The following is a 19982-nucleotide window of genomic DNA, read 5'->3' as shown; positions in this document are numbered from 1 at the left end:
AAGTAAAAGCATATATTTTCTCTCTCTCCCTCTCTCCTTTGGTGGGCTTTAGAAAAAAGATTTCAACTTTCAACTTAACAGGATAAGATGGCATAAAATATGATAAGGGTCATTTTTTTTTTTTTTACTAAATACTTTTAGCTAAAAATTCTCTGTTAAATTTCTTTTTTTTTTTCCTATGAAATTGCAAAATACAAAGTTGTCATAGCCTCCTGTTATATATGAACAGATATATTATTTTGCATCTACTTGATTGGACTAACTCTAAAGAATTATTTTGTTTTCATGAACATTATGTTTATACAGTTATCAGAATAAAATATACACAAACAGAATATTAACAATACTACTTTCAATGCCTGATATCTATTGTACCATGTACTGAGGTATTTGAAAGAAATTTTACCACCAGTAAGTACGTATAAAGCAACTCTAAAGCACCATCAGCTGATGTAAGCATAGGTGATGGAAAAAAAGACTGTTGTGCCTCAAAATATTCACCTCAACAGATGTTACAAAGTAAGGAAAGCTACAGGAAAGAATATGAGAGGTCTGCAAGTGAAACACTCAAAAGTCATGAGATTACACAGAGTACTTTTCATGACATTATATTCCATTCTTACATGATGACATACTATTTTTCCCTCAGTGATGAATGAAAAATATATCATATACTATATATTTTTTTTATGTCTGCTGTACAAAACTGTGGCACCTGTACTTTATACTGACCAAACACATCACTGAAGATTTTACTTATATTTTCATTAGATGCTCCATAAGTTTTCAGCTTGTTTCATAAGGCCTTATATATTGTCTGTAAGAAAAGCCCTGCCTAAACAAGAAGCGTCATGACCCCCATTTAATTAACAAGCAGCTGAAATGGAGCCTTAGGAACTTCCAGAGTTACACACAAAGTCTCTGGCAATGGTAAGTTTGGAAGCCAGAGGTCAATGAAAATGTGAAACCCATATTCATCTTCCAGCCAATCTTTATTCCATTCACTATACACTATACACCTATTTCAAGTGCAAGAAGCAGTAGACAGCATTCAATTTCACTAGACCTTATTCAGACATTGTAGGGCATAAGACAATACTCTAGATTACACCAAGTGTTCAGAGAATAAGGCATGATCTCACAGTCCCTTCCAAATCAAACCATTCTATGATTCTATGAATCTGTGAAATAACATACTGTTGCTGCATAATAAAGAATAGCACTGCAGTGCACATAACATGGGTGAACATATAAAATAACCTGAAGAACTTCAGTTTTGATATTTTCTAGCTTTTTGATTATTCATCTTGGTTATGTCTAAAAAAATACAATGGAGCAATATGTTAGATATCCCTGAACAGGTACATTTACAATCACTTGGAGCAGCGTAGCCTGTGAAGCATGGTACTGCACTTGGGCTATTAGCTTGGGCGTAACCTCAGTCTGAAGCAGCTTTATTGATTCCAGTTCCAGAGTTAGTTCATTTACTGCCTATTTAGGAATTGCTTCAACAAGTAAATTTTGTTTTCTGTGGGAAGAATGGAGAAAGAAAATATTCCTTTGTGACATGCCTGAAGTAGGTAGGCAGATTCTCTCACCATCCTCTACCAAATTTGAAGAGAATCAGGACATCTTCAAAGCCTTGTCTCCTCAACAGTTCATATCCCACCATTTCCTGCTAAAGCTGAAATTCCACTGAACCTTGCTGTATGTGTATATGCACATCTAGCAGAATCCTGAAACACCATGTATTCAATGGAAATTTCCCGTCAGTTTATATATGCTGTCAGAGCCAGCTATAATAAAGAAACCACAAGTTATTTGCTTTAATCTTCAACAGAACACCAGGGTTTTGGCAGGAGACACTTTCATCAGAAAGTTTACAACCACCAGTTGTAGATGTTTCCAGCTAACAGACATATGTCAAAGGTAAATACAGTTTAATTATAACGTGTGTTTATTCTTTACTAATGAATCTGATTTTCACTAAACATATTTAGTAATCAGGGAAAAATATATTCCCCTAATTAACATCATCAACTTACGATTAATTCAGTTAGCTCTCAACCTTGTTCATTCCCTGGAAAATATTTTCCCATACTGCTAACATACATACCTTACTTTTTCAGAATAAAACACTGGAGTAAGCAGCTGACACAGAAAATGCTCATTAGGCAATATACTTTAAAACATATTTTGAAAGGAAAGACTGTCTTTTCAAATAGCAGAGTTCTAACTTCTCCAGCAGTTTAACTTCTGTTTCTCCATCTTTGAAAATTCTACTGTCTCTACTGATACAAAACTTCTGCAGCTTTGCAACATTTAATTCCTTTTTTTTTTTTTAAAGTAATTATACTTAAATGTATCCTGAAAATGAAAATATACTATCACATGGAAAAAAAAAATAATTACCTAAAAAATCTGTATTAAAAATCTTGAATTTCAGATTAGAGCTTCTATCCTGATTAATTACTTTATTTGTTTTCCAAAAGAAATTTATTGCACTACTGCACTGCTAAAATGAAGAAAACAATGCCACATTCTGTACCTTCTCAATTATGCTTTTTTCTTTTTACAATACACAAGCCAAAGAAAATTGAGGCATACAAAAATAAGGGAAACTTTCAATCAGCAAAATAATTTGCCAAAGACTACAGTCTAGTCAGATCAGTTACAACTTTTCAGAGAACTGAAGACATTAGTAACATTATTTAGGTTTCAACATTATTGAAAAAGCTTAATTCAACCTTTTTGTAGGGTGGGCCGAGTAAGATATTTTAACAGATCCAAGTCATGTGTTCTTTGCCTTGAGCTTGAAGCTCCAATCAATGTGTATATTTTACTAAGATTTTAAAATTATGGTAACTTACATCTTAATTTTAGACAGGAAGGGACAATTTGGCTCATCAAATCAAGTTCCTACTATCACAAACAAACATGATGCGTCATCCTGTTCATCTGCTGGTGTCTTAACTGGCTAGGTACTTAGTTCCTACTCCTAAGTCATAAGTCTGTTTCAGAAACTGTGTAAGGTAGAAACCACCTTACTATTTTCAGACAAAATTTGTTCAGGGATGGTTAACAAAGTTGACACTCAGTTGCCTGGCGTTTACATTTTTTGATGTTTTTATGATGAAGGATTCTGTGTTCTGTCTTCATTTTCCTAGGCTGAACAATCCAAGATCTTTCAGTGTCTCCTCTTTTCTTTCCCGTGATCATCCTAGTTGCCTTCCTTTGTATCCATTCCAGTCAGTATTCTTTGATCTCAGCAATTTTACACATTTGTTATGCTTTGGATTCCATTGAAAGTACTCCATAAACTAATTTTCTTGCTGTTGTTGTTTATTTTGTTTTGTCTGATAAAGTGTCTTCTGGGATTTGTTAACAATTCCTTTGATGATAGTTGTGATTTCATGTGCTAGCTTTTCTCCTGGTCCCATGATCTTGAAAAATGAAGCATAAGACCCATACATACCTTGACAGGTACGTCCTATCTAGGAAATACAAAGAGATAATCTGAGCAGAGAAAAATAAATAATGCTCACAGGAGATATTTTATGTAGGAGAGCTGGAAGTAACCATATTTGGGTATAAAAGATAGCCATAAAACAATATCCACAAATTATGAAAATGATCTGAAACTATGAAAATGCTGCTCGTGTGCATCCTTTTTGCAGATTTCTGCAATCTTTTGTCTTGAACAAAAGTACAACATCTGCAGGTAGTAGGTGGGTTCTGGGAGGAGAGCCAGGTATAGAGACTTACAAAGAGACTGAAAATATAAGTGAAAGGTAGTCACTTTAGTGTAGAAAAGATACCCTCTCATGTTTGCTTTTATAGGTCCAGACAGCTAACTTTTTTTTGGCTGGATTGCATCTGGCCTCTCTAAGACAGATTTAAATCAATGTATCAGTTAAGAGGTTCAGTGTCTTAGGGGGGTAGAGGTGGCTGAAGGTTTGGAAGGCAAGATCCACATAGCAATCCCAAAGCTGTGCAATCAAAACTTTTGCAGCACCGTACACTCTCAGTGACACACCTTTCCCCTAATGACCTCTGGCTTTAAAACATTTATCCTTATACTTTCAAAGTCCAGCAAAGGATATTAGCCTCTCAGTAGAATGCCATTAAAATGTTAAATGCCACTTTGAAAACCTAAGTGATGGAGTTTTAGTGTCAATAATTTTTTTTTTTTCCTCTGGTAAGATATCATTTCACTGCTCTTTGGAACATAGCCCCAGTATTTCTGACATCTTCATTAATTACATATTGTAAATTTACAATTTATAATGTCTTACTGTATGAAATATAGGCTGTAAAACCCTGCTGTTTATAAATCCCGCTAGTGTCCGTTCATGCTGTCAAATGCCTACGAGTCTCAGAATGAATTCATGCTTTATTTATGGGAAGAATTCATATTTTTTGAACTTACAAATTTTAAGAATCACACCTTCTGCAGAGTAAGTATTTTCTTTATACCATTTAGTGGCTTTTGTTTCCCAGAATAGGATCTGCCCAAATCAAGAAAAAAAAGAGGGGGGGGGGGGGGAAGGGGTGTCATATTTATGTTTTTATTTAATAAATATTTAAAGCTAAAAGCTGCTTAGCCACAAGGGAAGAAACACAGAGCAGAAACAAAAACAGTAGCCTCTATTTTTAAAGCTGTCTTTTGTTTCTGTAATGCCAACTTCAATCTTTAAGTAACGCTTTCCCTTGTGACCAGGCTTCTTTCAACCTGCATTTTATTAAAAGATCTAAATTGAAAGTATTCCATGAGTCTAATGTGAGTTTTGTTTGTTTGTTTATTTGTGTTTGTTTGTTAGTTAAGAAAAAAAGAAAGTCAAAAATGGTCCTATAATCAAGGATGTAGTACATGAAGTTAAGTTGGGGATAATTCATACTGTGCAAGGACTACAAAATGTTTGGATAACATTTGTGATGTGGAAATTGTTTGATTACATTTTCTAATCAGAAAGTAAGAATATGTGTGGCAGTAAATAATGTGTTTCATCTCTTCGCTTTTCCAATTATTTCAAAACACTTATTTTAAAAAGTCATTAAAAGTACAGTTTTAAAGTATTGTTGTAAAGTGTTTGTTCTCATCTGATTTGTCTGCTTCCTCTATATAGAAACGTCATAAAACATATTTGCTTTCCAGCATTTTGGAACTAACCTTAAAGAGCATAATCTCAAAGCTTAATAGACACATAGATAATTTTGTATTAGAAACATTAGTTTTAGAAGTAAAAAGAAGGGAGAGGTAACAGATCATCCTGTTATTTCAAAATAGCTCCTTTCAGCAGCAGGAATTCGAATGGCTTTAGGTTTCGGTTCATGCGATTCTGAGCCAGAGGATTTGTGAATGGATTGCAACCCCATCAAGGATGCACTGGGAGTAAAAATAGTTGTGCAGGGCATCCATATAGGTCCTGTTGAAGCTTAAGGAAATACACATTCAAGAAGTAAGCATAAACTATGATTTCTTTTTTTTTTTTTTTTTTTAAACTTTTGATTACTTACTGTCTGCTTACCATGCTTGAAACATCTGTCATCAAACGTACAATGCAGGCAGTGAAAATATTGGTATAACCAATTGTTTCTAATAGATGTATTTTCCCCATATATCAATTTGTTGGTATCTGAAATGGCATACTAAGAAGAAGCTGCAAGCACATTCTGTTAGACACAGGGGTGACACGAGTTAATTTCATTGCTGTCAGGAGATATCTTGATGGGTATATATTGTGTGTTATCATGAGTTACCACAGCTGCAAGGGATTATTTCTTCTACTAATAATGGCATAATAGAATACCAGAACTTGTCACAAGATTTCAAGTCAGCTATGAAATTAACCTATTTCATCACTGAAAAAAAGGTTACTACTAATTTATTTATATATATACATATATACATATATATATACATACATATATATTTATGGGACTTTGGTGTTTTGTTTTGTTTTTTTTTAATAGCAATTATAAAAGTTTCAAGAAACTGTGGAAAGGCTTCATTTCTTGAGTAAACCTTACATACAGTTTCTAAAACTTACCCATCATATTCTGTATTCACAGATAGTATAAACCTCATCACAGTGGTATAGAAAATTAACAATAAGTAACTTAAACCAAATAGCAACTAAGGGAATAGAATATACCCTCTGGCTTATGTCTTATTCACCACATGGCAAAAGGTATTGTCTGTGTATCTTGTAGCATTCTTTGGGAATCATCAAATTCCACAACATTAAAGCATGATTTTTAAAAATGTCCTAACAGCATGACAGGCCCTAATTTGTAGTTCTTCATCTCCTTATAGGGTGGAGTTGAACAAGGAAAAAAATGTGCCATCAAAACAGTTCATTTTTAGAGAACAAGGTGCTTTTCACTCCTGGATGAGTCTTATACCCACTTAAAGAACTGTTTCGGCTTGCTAAAAAGCCAGAGATATGCTACGAGATGCCCCAGGAAGGTTCTGGTTGGTACCCAAAGCATGGAGAGAATACAACTGCCTCCTCCAGTAAGCCACTTGGCTGGGTCATCTCAGCTTGTTTAATCAAGGTCAGTTTAAAAGACAGAGATTTTTTCAATCTGGGTGGGCCCAAATCACTACAGGCTCTAGGACTTTAATATAAATGTAAACACAGCTGAAAGGTGTAACAGAGAAATTCTGACACTGAAGAGACACAGCAGAGATTACTGCAGTGAAGTTCTTAACCCAAAGTGATATTGAGAACCACTTAAGAAATGAATATGTGTTGCTTACCACATAAAAGTACCCAAACATTTAAAGATATTTAAACTGTTGGCTGTTCTGTAAAGAATATATGAGCGTTAACACAGAAACAGCTTATTCATCTTTTCCTAAGGTTTTTCAAGTAATTTGGCAGCAGTAGCTCTTTTATCTGGTTTGAACTATAGTTCCAGTTTCACCATGGCCATGACTGTTACTGTTCAGATCAGATCCAAAACCAGTGTTTACAGAGTATTACTGAATTGATCTCACAATGTAGCATGTATATCAAAAAGTAGGAACATTGTGTCTTGCATAAGAACATATCGAGGCAAAAGAGCAATCATCAACTACTACCCTCTGATTCTTTCTTGAAAGAAAAGAGTAACTCAAGTGGCTCTCAGTATTTCTTGCCAGGATTTCCAGGAGGGTCAACAAAGCTTCATAGTCAAAGTCTAGTGAGACAGTGAAAGGATTAGCAAAAGCATTTAATTTTTGTCCATTGATGACAGCAGATCACTGAGCAATAATATTTCCTTTCTTATTATCAGGGTCACGTAGAAGAACTCTTCTTGCTGAAGTTGCAGGAATTAAACATAAAATAAGTTTTGCAAAATTTAGGGGGAGAAGTTAGATTTGATTTTAATTGTTTAGCAAACCCCAAGAGCTATAGTTCATAAATTAAAAGGTTTTGTGAGCACAAACGTTAATTGAGTTATATGTGCTTTCTGAAATGTACTGTCAGTTGGTTCTTGAAAAGATTAATGTTCTTGTGATTCCTTTGTATGCATGTTTGAATTCTTTGCTTGTCCCCGTGGGTTCTGTTTAGTGGCATTTAGGTTCTCTGACAGAGCAGATGACTTTTACAGCTGATGGTATTGTAACAGGGATCAGGGAAAAGCTTATTCCAGTGACCCCCCATTCTGGAAGAGGAACTAAAAATGTGGATGTGGGTGGAAACTATTTAATGTTTTCATTCTGTTGATAAAATCAGGCTTATTTTCTCTGATGAGGGAGGGTTAAGCCTTTGCCAGAATCTTACTAAAGTCTTCTGAAGGCACACATCTCCCTTCTGGATTTTGTTTTCTTTCTTTCATTAATATTTCTGGGGAAGGGACAGAGGGACAGGCAGAGGCAGGGAAATTTTGCTTATATTGGGGGGGGGGGGGACACACCTGACTTTTGCTTTCCTTTTCCCCATCCCGCCATTTAAAATCCAGGGATTTCTCCAAAGTACTCCAATAAGCAGTATCCACCCATACCCTCCCCTAGTTAGTGAAAGAATTTTCTACCCTAATAACATTGCTTTTTTTCCTGCCTGTTCACCAGCAGTTATAGACACAGCTTTCTATATTTTAATGATGTTTCTGTATTAACAGTCTGGGAATTATAAATGCTTTATGGGCTTCTCTATCCAGGTCTATGGAGACAGCATAAACAGTAACTTTTTTTAGAAAAAAAAAAAAAATCAGGAGAGAGGCTGAATGTTGTTCTCTTTAAGACTTGAAATACGTTTAAGCTATCATGAAAACAAGCTTGTTTGTTTAGGAAAAAGGAACAGCATCTCTTCCCTTAAGCATCCCCTATCTTCTGTATCCTTTGTACTCAAAAGCTGCCTATGGGTATTAGTTTAAAAAATGCAATGTTTGTCCATTAGGTACAAATACAATACCTGAACACTGGATTCTTTAAGCAAGGATTGGTTTTAATTTGAAGAGGAGATGGTTGACCTATGCCGAAGCAGAAGCTCAGGAGGATCTTCAATATCACCAAAGGAGGCAGCAGCAAACCACTTGCTTCCTAGATACAATTTACAAAAATGGTATTAGAAATACAACTTTGTTCTTGCATGTATTAACCTGTGTTAAAATGGTTTGTGTTTGCTTAACAGTTGCAAGCAATACTATAACAGTTAATATTTGGTCATTTGAATTTCATTTTTATTGACTGAAACTCTGAATGGGCTTGACAGATATTTCTCCCCATTTTACTGATGGAGGACATAAGTAGGAACCTATTTAAATAAATAAATAAATAAATAAAGTCTCTTAAATAACTTGAACTGAGTATTCTTAACATCCTCAGATAAGGTACTACAAACAAAAGGCCCTAACTAGGTCAGACATTAGCAAGGGAGTTTTGTTATGAGCAATCTCCAGATGTTCACTGGAGTGGACATGGAAGCCAGATTTCCCTGGGCTATATGTTCTCCATTCTAAGTGTGAGATAACCTTTCCTAAATAGATAAATTACAACAAGTGAGAGTGAGATCAACCTCTAAAAATCCGAGAAGTGAAGAATTGGGGCCCTCCTGTGAGGAGACTAGTTGTATAGTGAGAAAGCTACCAGCTGCCTAATAGCAAAATTGAATGGAAAAAGTCAAAAGGCCTCTTTTACCCATCGATATGTTTTTAGTCATAAAACAAAATATACCAGTGGGTTAGCTGCCAGTACTGAGCATTATCTAGAAATACAGGGTATGTGTCCCCACATTTCTACTCAATGGACTTATACCATGCAAAGAAGGCCCTTAGATTTGTGCTGTTTGGCAAGTGTTTGAGTGCCTTACCTTCAGCAGAAACAAATCAATCTTACGAAAGCAAAAAGCAAGATATCCGACCTTCCAAGAGGCCAAATAACTGAGCATTGTCCTTTTTACTGGTAATAATAATATTGCCCAAACCTGGGATTTAAATTGAAATATATGTATGTCCCAATACGTGCTTTCTCATAGATCTTAAGATGGTTCAGCACATAAGTCCCTGTCAGTAAAAGGGACCACACCTCTGAACCACATTTTAAAAGGCAGATTTTAATTATTACTTCAGGGTAAATATAATTTATAGTTACCATTGGCACTCATAGAAGCCATTTCATTAAATTCCAGATACGAACAATGAAACGAGTGAGGACCTAATTAAATATAGTACAACACAAACTCTCACAGGGGCCTCAGTCTCATGTGACATACAAGGCTGGAGAGCAAAGTGGGCAAAGGAGTCCTTAACAGCTGCCACAATATCACAAGGACCAGTCATTTCAAAACTGTCAAGAAACACAATACTATTTTGTAAAGAGCACTAGTCAAACTACATAGAAACTTTGTGTAGACAACCTTTTTCAAAATTAAAGTTTTCTTACTCTACTTTGGTTTAATATTTTTATGTTGCTTTAATTCTGAAAGGGAACGTCCAAGAAGACCTTGAATGTCATTGCATTAATTTCTTTTAACAATGTATCTTTAGTTAAATTTAGATCTGTTTTCCTGAGTGTCCCTAAGAAGCTTTAAATAAGCAACAGTTTTAAATTGTATTTTGACAAGAACAGGAAACAGCTTTCAGCAGCTCCCTTCTCCTTCTAGTCTTAGTATCTTGTGCTTATGAACTGTTCATGTGCTCTCCTCCCCTTCCCACACTAGGACCATCATAAGGGGGTATCAAAAGATTTGCACAAACAACAAGCAGGTCACCTGATTTCTCCTTAGGGTATCAGCCAGACCCCATTGAAATAGCCTTTTTTTTTTTTTTTTCCCCTGCAGTTCAGCACCAGAAACATGGCAGCATCCTTCAGAAGTGAGCTAAAATTTGTGTCTGTTCTTATTTTGTTTGAACTGTTTCACCCCTTCCCAAGATTCAGCCTGTATAAAAATATGCTGAAGTAATAAGAATGTACCCTTACCCAATTTCCCCCAAATGATTTGTGAAACAAAATGAAACAAAACAAACAAACAAACAAAAGATCATTATGCAAATCATGACACAGGTATTTCACATATTTCATTTTCACTTCAATCAAAAAGAGTGCCTGGGAAATCAAAACAAACTAACAATCTGCTTTCACCTCCAGAAAATTAGAGTGATATTGAAAAATGAAAGGGGAAGGATTTTTCAGTGTCCTGTGTGAAGAGGAACAAATTTGTAAAGTAAAAATGAAAAAAATATATATATATTTATATATATATATAGTGTAGAACTCAAAGTTGAAATTCCTAAACTATAAATCTTAAACAATTCCTAAATAATTATCATATTATTATTATTATTTTTTCAGACACTACAATGTGATTGGAACTCCAAACAATGCATTATCATTGAACCCTTGCCTAATACACAAGCACAAAAATACTCATTCCTGGAGAGATATCTTTGTAAATTTGAATTTTGTTGAGCTTCTCTTCTTTCCTTCTTTCCTTCTTTCTCTCTCTCTCTCTCTCTCTTTCTGTCTCTCTCTCTTTCTTTCTCTCTCTCTCTCCCTCTTCCTGTCTCTCTCTCTTCCTCTCTCTTTTTAAGGAAACATTATTATTATTATTACTGTTATTATTATTGTTGTTGTTGTTGTTGTTATTTAACACTATGCTCTTCTGAGATACCCTGATTCTGAGATACCCTGATTCTAGTTCAACTGTTGCAACCTGAATGCACTTACAGTGAAAGCTTGCTTACAATGAAAAATTCTCCCTGGGCTTTTGGGAATGCCAGACTGATTTGTATTGCTAGGATTTAGTAGAGCAGTAGGTTACTACAAAAAGTGATTTTGAGATAACATCTCAAGTCGAAATCCATAGCTGTAGGGAGTGATACTTTGAATTGGATATTTTTCCTGCATTTTGGGACCCTTGAATTGCCATCAGTAGTCAGAATGCACATTCTCCTAATGTAATATTAAGATGTTTACACTGACTAGGTGGAGAAACACATTTTGGCTGAGGTATTAAGTTAAACATTAGAGCTTTTTTTTTATTTATTTAGATATTATTTACTGAAACCTGGGGTATGAGAATGTGGTAAACTGAAAACACTAATTGAGGGACAAAAATCCATTTGACTAATCAAGTCACTAAGGAACTCAGATTTAAGCTGTTGAAAAGACTTATTTTTTTTTAAGAGACTCTTTTTCCATCATGCTGCAACATAACCTTTTCTTTCTTTCTCCTCTGTTCCACTCAAGCTGCTATACTTTAGGATCAGTTCACTCTGTTGAAAATCCATTGTAAAAATGTCAAGGTTCGTATAGCTCATTGCTACAGATGACCTTGTAGTACTCTTTGCTCTTACATCACTTCTTTTAATTTCACCTTCCATTAATCATCCCTATTACTTTCTAGTTACAATACATCCGTTACACTCTTGGATTTTTTTTTCATCATTTTATTCTCATTCATATTTACCTTTTCTTATGGACATTGGTTGTAATGTTTGTTTTCTTTAAAATTTGTGCAAAACTCACCTTAAAATACAGCATTATTCTTGGCAATAGTATAGCTATATATAAATTATACCTCATCTTGCCTTATCTCTTTTCAAGTATATTCCCCAATATGAAAAAGTCTTCCTTCTCACAGTTGCCACATTTCCTGCTTGGCCTTTTACTTCTAAGCCATTTTTATCTTCCCCATTCTTTTACCTCTACATGTTAAAATTTATATTCTTGTGGAAATTCTTAACACTTTGGCCCATTTCTTTCCTACCTAGCCTAAGATGCTCATCCAGAATGGATTCTTCTAAATATCTATGATTCTATGTCTATGATCTATTGTATTTTCATACCTTTCACTAAGAGTATTTTTCCTAGAGATTTTAAAAATTATATCAATAACTTTATCAATCTTTAAAACTGTTTTCTTTGTTTTCTCCATTTCTAATTATCCCTCCTCTCCTTGAATGCCATAACCTGAAATTTTACTTGTCTTTTTAATTGTTATTTTATCACTGCTTTTTAGCTAAATATGTTTTAATTTTTGCTTATAACTAGATGGTTAACTTTGACAGCATTTGTTCTCATTTTTTGAATTAAAATTATAAATATCTGAACTCAAATGATAAATTTCCATTCATCTTCTAAGTATATTGTAAATATTTCTTCATAAAGATTTAGTCAAATTCACAGATATCTAACAGTGTACCAATTAAAAAATCATAGGTGGGAGTGAAATATAGAAGATCCTAAATTTCTCTTTAAGTTGTCACAATTCAAAGAATACCTTAGCTGACTCATATCCTATTTTTAGAAAACCTTTTCATCAACCACAAATTTACCTCAGCATTAGGGTTTTGAAATCAGAAGAAGCTATACGTGCAATTACAAATATGTGCTGTCATTCCATTTTATAATGCTCCTAAAATTTAGATATTGTTTTTATATTTATGATCATTTGTTTTTATAGTTATAATGATTCCCCTTGAGCAATAAATAGCTATTTTCCCTGTTAACTTCATTACCCTAAAAATCAGTGCAAGATTTTCTCATATTGACATAAAAAAACCCTACTGTACTATGTAACACTCTCTATACTGAAATTTAGAAATAATTTTTAACATCGGTACTCTAGCCTAAAAATCTATCACCTAGAAAGTACTTTGAAAGTGGTACTTTCATTGTCACTGTTTTAAAAATATTTTGAATAAGTTGTTTAATGAATAATAAAATGACCTTTTCCAGTTACAAAAAAAGATTACCATGCACATCTGATGCATTGCTTAACCAAAGTGTTTTTTTCCTTTTTTTCTGTAACTTTTAATTATTGTCCTATTACCAAATCTGTTTGTTCCCTGCTTCTACCTACCCTATTCAATTAGTATCATCTTATATAAAAACACAAGCACTTTCACTCTACCTTATGTTTGATGACTTTACCTCTTCTGATTCTCCCACCACATAACAGCTTTTATAAATGATCTCTCTCTCTCTCTCTTTTTTTTTTTTTTTTTTTTCCAGTGGTACATTTCCTCGAGCTTTTAAAGTGGCTACCTTCTCAGCACCCTTTCCTAAGAAGCTTTTATGTGGTTCAAATTCCATTGCTAACTATCATGCTATTTCTAACCTTTTATATCTTGGTAAAGTTCTTGAAAAGATATTCTGTTCCTAACTTTCCAAACACCTTGTTAATAATAATCTCTTTGATTGTTTCCAAGTAGGGTAGATTTTCATCTCCAGCATAGCACAAGAATGTTATGTTCCACTTACAAGAGTTGAAGATCTGTTCAAATCTTACCTAGTAATCATAGTTCTTTCTCCTCCTCATTATTTTAGATGACAGTATGGAATTTGGCAATACTGAACTTAATATTTTATTACACTATTGCAGATCATGTGATAATATTTCTAATACCTGTCAACTTTATTTTAATGGTAATACTTTTCCTCTAATTGTTGTCTCTCTCTCTCTCTCTCTCTTTTTTTTTTTTTTTCTGTTGTCATCTTATTTGCTTTTTTTTTTTTCTTCCACATACTTAATGCATTAACTTATTTTTCCCTTCGTTTTCAACAGTCCTATAATTATACGAATACTACTGTAATGGCAATAATATTACACTTCAACATTTGAATTTATAATTGAAGTATTGAACAACTCTTAACTTCAGTTTCCTTACCAAGGGCTACTTAAAAATTCTGAATACATTTTCCCGTTGATTTCAGAACTTTACTTTGTATAAGCTACTTTCATTTTTATAGAGTTAAGGAACAGTTTGTGTTCCTCAAAGCAAACTCTGCAAATTAACATACTGTACTTGCATATCAGCTCACTTGCACAGCTAATAAAATATTTCTCATGTGCATTACAAATGATGAATTCTTTGGTTTATGTTTCAGAGATGTTTTCCAACTATCTGTGATTTATTTATAGGTATATCTATGACACTAATCATCGGAGTATTTGAGCACATAAAAATGATTAAAGATACATCAAAATTATTTCTAGAAGGTACTGCTTTTCTTTCTTTGCTTTGAAGCTGTTTCTTTACCATAACGTTCTGGAGTTCCTCCTGTGTTCAGTGTCATTACTACATAGCTATTGGGAAATGGTAGTGAATACACATAAGACTTGTACTGAGCTTGAAAATTGTGTGAAAGAGGCTCCACTTGTTTAAGATCAGCTTTGTAGGAAGTTTGCTTCATATTTTTGGCCTGTCACTGGGAATGCCCTCCTTTCCATTGTCACAAGATGAAAGCCAGGGATCTATCAGCCAAGTATTCCAAATGAGTGTAGCAATCATACTGGGAAATTGTGAAAGCCAGTTCTTGAAGTAAGTAGGCTTCAGCCTTTCATATCTTTGATGATGGGGAGATGGGCAATAAACAGGACAAGCTTTTCAAGATACACAGCTTAAAGTACTCTCTATTTTTTTATTTATCCTCACTTACACAACCTTCAGTTCCATTTTGTGGCAAAATATTTCTCTACTAATAATTACAAGAATAAAGATTTTGGCCATCATGCTTCGATATATCAACAAAAGCTATTAAAAGAAATTACCAACAATGTTAAAAATTAATCCTTCAAATAAGATTTGTGATGATAACCATCTAGTATCCTTGAAGTATCCTTGAGTGCCTTATCCCAAGGAAAAACTGAACTACAACACAAATAATTTCCAGCCTGTAAAAATTAAAAATTAAATTAAAATTTAAATTAAATAATTTAAATTTAAATTAAAGTAAATTAAAAAATATATTGAAATCTCTCAGCTTCTTTGATGTTCAAATCATGATCAGTTTACCCCTTCTGGAAGATCCCACACTAAACTTTTGTGTTATGGACCCTCTTAAGTTTCCAGTTTCCATTAAAAATGGCAAAATTTTTGACTGGGAATTAAATTTTGCTTGTATTACAGTTTCACACCTAGTTTACAGAGGAGGGAAAAAATCAGACCAAACTGATAATGGTTTAAATTTGAATATGTGTAAATTTATTTTGAGTTATCTCAGTGCAGAATTTATGCAGGGACTGCAAAAAGTATGCAGTCATATCTATGAATTTAATCTTAAATTCATAGGACCTCAAAATCCCTTCAAAAGTTTTGAAGATCCTATTTCATTGGGAAGTGAAGTAGTCACAAGAAAAACAAATGATGAAGCTGGGTGGATAATGCCAGCAGGTTTCCAGAAAGATTTTCTCCTGCAATTTTCAGTGGCAAGCCTGCTGAAAATGACCCACACCCCAGCTCAATGGACATATTCACAAGGCTCCATACCTTCAATGAACAATGCTAGCATGCTAAAGTAGCAACAGATGAGCAGACCTTTTCAACAGTGAGTTATTACAGAGACCTCAAAAAGTAACATGACTTTCAGCGACAGACTATAGGTACAACATAAAGCATTAAAACATAGATGACCTCTAGACAAAAGTCAAAACAACACAACTTCATGAAGTTTATCTTTAAATTGAAAGGAGCAGCCAAATAAACATTTAGTTCAAACACTTAAAAAATGAAATTAATTGGAGCAGATTTTCATATTACATTTTTAGGTGACAAAACTATCCAGTTTCAAGTTTCTATTATTATTATTTTCTCTCTACCCCCCCCTCCAAAAAAAAAAAGTTTGAACTATATGAATAGGAAATAATTTATACTTCAGAATCTCTTCTTATTTGCAGGTATCCCAACTTGAAATAAAACTCTCTATTTTGTGAACAAAGATTTTCCCTACTCCTGGTTTAGAAGCATACAAACCCCATCATCAATATAACAAAAGCTATTTGTAAGAGTGCACATCAAAAGTCTACTTCTTGGAAATCTATATATAAGATGAGTCACAGATTCACCACAATAAAAGGTCATTGAAAAGGATGTAGAGTATCACTTTAAGCTCTGCATTATACATAGAAGTATGGCAGACCCAAATACACTGTTAGAAGAACAAGCCTATAATCTGAGCTAAGGAAACCACATAAATGTTCTCCTCACAAACAAGGACATAGGCAAAGCAGAGATGTTTAATGCCTTCATTGCCTCTGTCTTCAAAGCTGATGATGGGCTTTGGGACCCCAGGTGCCTTGAGCTGCTGGACTGTGTCAGTGGGAATGATAAACTCCTAGCCTCCCCTGAATGTGTGCGGGATTTACTGCTCCACTTGGATCCATACAAGTCCATGGGTCTGGATGGGATTCATCCCAGGGTGCTCAGAGAGCTGGCTGATGTCATTGCGGGACCTCTCTCAATTATTTTTCAACAATCTTGGGAATCTGGAGAGGTCCCAGTTGACTAGAAGCTGGGAAATACTGTACCAATTTTCAAGAAAGGCAAGAAAAAAGACCTTGGCAACTACAGTCCTGTCAGTCTCATGTCAGTGCCTGGTAAAATTATGGAGAAGGTTATTCTGGGAGTTATTGAAGCGCACCTGGGGGACAATGCAGTCATCAGTCCCAGCCAACATGAGTTCACGAGGGGTAGGTCCTGTTTGACTAATTTGATTTCCTTTTATGATAAGATCACCCATGTAGTTGATCAAGGAAAGCCAGCTGATCTTTTTGGACTTCAGTAAAGATTTTGACACAGTTTCCCATAGGATCCTACTGGATAAAATGTCCAGCATACAGCTGCACAATAACATCATATAATGGGTGAAAATTGGCTGACGGGTAGGGCTCAAAGTGTTATGGTACATGGGGTTACATCAGGATGGTGACCAGTCAACAATGGGGTCCCCCAGCGCTCCATTTTAAGGCCAGTTTTTTTTCGATGTTTTTATAAATGATTTGGATGTAGGACTAGAAGGTGTTTTAAGTAACTTTGTTGATGATACTAAACTGGGAGGAGGTGTTGACTCTGTTGAGGGTGGAAATGCCTTGCAGAGTGATCTGGATGGACTGGACAGCTGGACAATCACCAACCCGCTCTACTCTGCACTGGTGCGGCCTCACCTTGAGCACTGTGAACGGTTCTGGGCACCATGGTACAAAAAGGATGTGAAACTATTGGAGAGCGTCCAGAGAAGGGCTACAAAGATGGTGAAGGGCCTAGAGGGGAAGACATACGAGGAGCAGCTGAGGTCACTTGGCCTGTTTAGCCTGGAAAAGAGAAGGCTGAGGGGGGACCTCATCACGATCTACAGCTTCCTCACAAGGGGGAGTGGAGGGGCAGGCGCCAATCTATTCTCTTCAGTGATCAGTGATAAGACCCGAGGCAATGGAGTCAAGCTGCAACAGGGAAGGTTCAGGCTGGATATCAGGGAAAGTTCTTCACCGAGGGGGTTGTCGTGCACTGGAACAGGTTCCCTAGGGACGTAGTAACGGCACCAAGCCTGTCAGAGTTTAAGAAGCATTTGGACTATGCTCTTAGTCATATGGTCTGAATTTTTGGGTAGACCTGTGTGGTGCCAGGAGTTGGACTCAACAATCCCTATGGATACATTCCAACTCAGAATATTCTACGATTCTATGATTCTATGTTTGGCTGAACATCCAAAACTTGCCTCTTGCTAATGGTACTCTGACCTACAACATCCTTAGAAGATCTATTCAGAAACCATTAACAGTTTCCAGCAGCAAATACAATTTTAAGGAGACAGGGATGAGGAGAAGGGAGTTGAGAAGACACCTAGCTCAGATTGGGATGCTTTCTGCCTGTGGGTCAGCCATCAGCTAGCAGAAAAATGAAAGCTTTTGCACAGCCATCCTATCCTCTGGCTCTGTGCAAAGGTGAACTGAATAACACTGACTGGGGCAATGAGCAAAGTGGTAGTGCTGTTACCATAACACTTCCTCACACTGGAAAAGGCCTTGTTTGTCTATTAAGGGCAGCAGAGGAGGGAGGAGCCTGATTGCTATGGAAAATGATTAGAGGTGATGTGTCAGGTGTGGGACTGAAAATAATGCATGAAACCTGGAAAGAATGTGGGTACTAGACATTTTAGTAGAGCTCTAGTAAGACCTGAAGAAAGCTTCTGCTGGGATCTGAAGTTTCAGGGTTTATATAAAGTATTAAGCTGGACAAGGTAAGCACCGTTTGTGGGAAGGAGATTAAAAATGGCATTATGTAGAAAATACAGATGGTTATTTTCCATCCAGTACTTGTGGAAAAGGCAAGAGTGAAAGAGAGAACAGAGTTTTACAAGACGAAAAAAAAAAAGGGGGGGGGGGGGGGTAGTGGGGCGGAGTGCAAGCTACCTTGTTTAAATATTTCAGAATCATAAAAAATATTTGCTTTAACAACAGGAGTCATTTGTATTTCCACAGGAGCATTGGTGACCTAGGATTTGGGGGTTTTATGTTTTTGTTTGTTTTGTTTGATTCTGTTATATAGAAAATAAGAGAACACATGGTAGCTCACCTACGGTAAATTCAGAAAGAATCACTCTCACGGGAGGAGGATTTCTTATAAAATACATGCACGTACTGTGATACTTACACTGCTGCTTAGAAAAAAAATCTTACTAATAGTTTACTAAATTTCCTGCCATTAACATGTTTAGGACTGAGATATATATATATATATATATTAAAATTTATTGTAGATTAAATATACAAAAAAAAAAAAAAAGAGAGAGATTTCTGCTGAACAGCCACACTGAGAAATTGTAAAATTCTAGATATCAAATATTATCTGTATGAGCACTCTTTGTTAAGGAAACCTTAGGGCTGTTTTTTCTTTTTTAAATTGCATTTGCTGTAGCAGATAGTACCTACACTTTAGTATGCTCAATTATCTGCTCTTAACAGCAACACATTATTTTAACATCAACCTTTTACTGTAGTCAGCAAATACTATGTATTTTGTTTAAATTGACCTGTCATATGTTATTACAAAATATGAAAAGAAATGTTTGGGTTTCTCAGAGTTAGCTCAGAGTTAGACAGAATCATTTTACTGTGGTTTGTCTCAAATATGTTGCATATTTTCTTTCAGACAAGCAAAACAAATAAAAATAAAAAACAAAACAAAACACTATGAGATAGACCAAGCAATAAAATAACCAGTTTAAAATATGAAATATGAACTAATGATCAATTACCTTTTTACGAAGTTACCTAAACCTGACTCCATATTAACCTACTGTTGGACAAGAAAATATTTTTTGAGATGCTTGATAACCGAGGTAAAAAGTTATCAGGTTTCATGCCTCCTTTCTATTCTGAATACCACTTTGCATGTTAGCCAAAATTGGTTGTCAAGATTTGTGTTTAAAAACAATAACATCTGAAAATAAAGTGGCAATCTTTAAGGGTCCTCGTTGATTGCGGTTTATTATGCAATTATCTTAATGCTGAACTCTAGAGTAAATAGGAATTGCTCATCATAATCTCACCATGAAATCAAGACAGTCAGATTAAACAAGTTGAAAAATCTATTATATTATTGAGTATAGTGACTGATTATACAGTAGAATCAACGATCAAAATATTCTGTGCTATAAAAAAAGCACAACAACAAAAAACATATAGATTTTAAGCATCATTTCCATTTAAAAAAAAAAAAAAAGAACAAAAAAAAGAGAGAGAGATGAAAAATCCTTCCATTATCTGCTTTCA

General features: G+C 35.0%; 2 long non-coding RNA genes across 2 annotated transcripts in view; one reads left to right on the top strand and one right to left on the bottom strand.

Annotated features, from left to right (window-relative positions):
- The window catches only part of LOC308190358, a 620619-nt gene that overhangs the window by 79174 nt on the left and 521463 nt on the right, over positions 1–19982 (top strand). The window lies entirely within an intron of this gene.
- LOC308190357 lies at positions 262–13982 on the bottom strand. Its single transcript, XR_013947124.1, has 3 exons — positions 13344–13982; positions 8403–8530; positions 262–3494 (listed from the first exon to the last, which is right to left on the bottom strand). It is a non-coding gene; the product is annotated as an uncharacterized lncRNA (long non-coding RNA).

The sequence above is a fragment of the Anser brachyrhynchus genome (genome assembly GCF_964034855.1).
Source record: "Anser brachyrhynchus genome assembly, chromosome: 2".
NCBI classification, from domain to species: Eukaryota; Metazoa; Chordata; class Aves; order Anseriformes; family Anatidae; genus Anser; species Anser brachyrhynchus.
The sequence above is the reverse complement of the archived record's forward strand: the minus strand, read 5'-3'. Positions and strand labels throughout refer to the sequence as shown.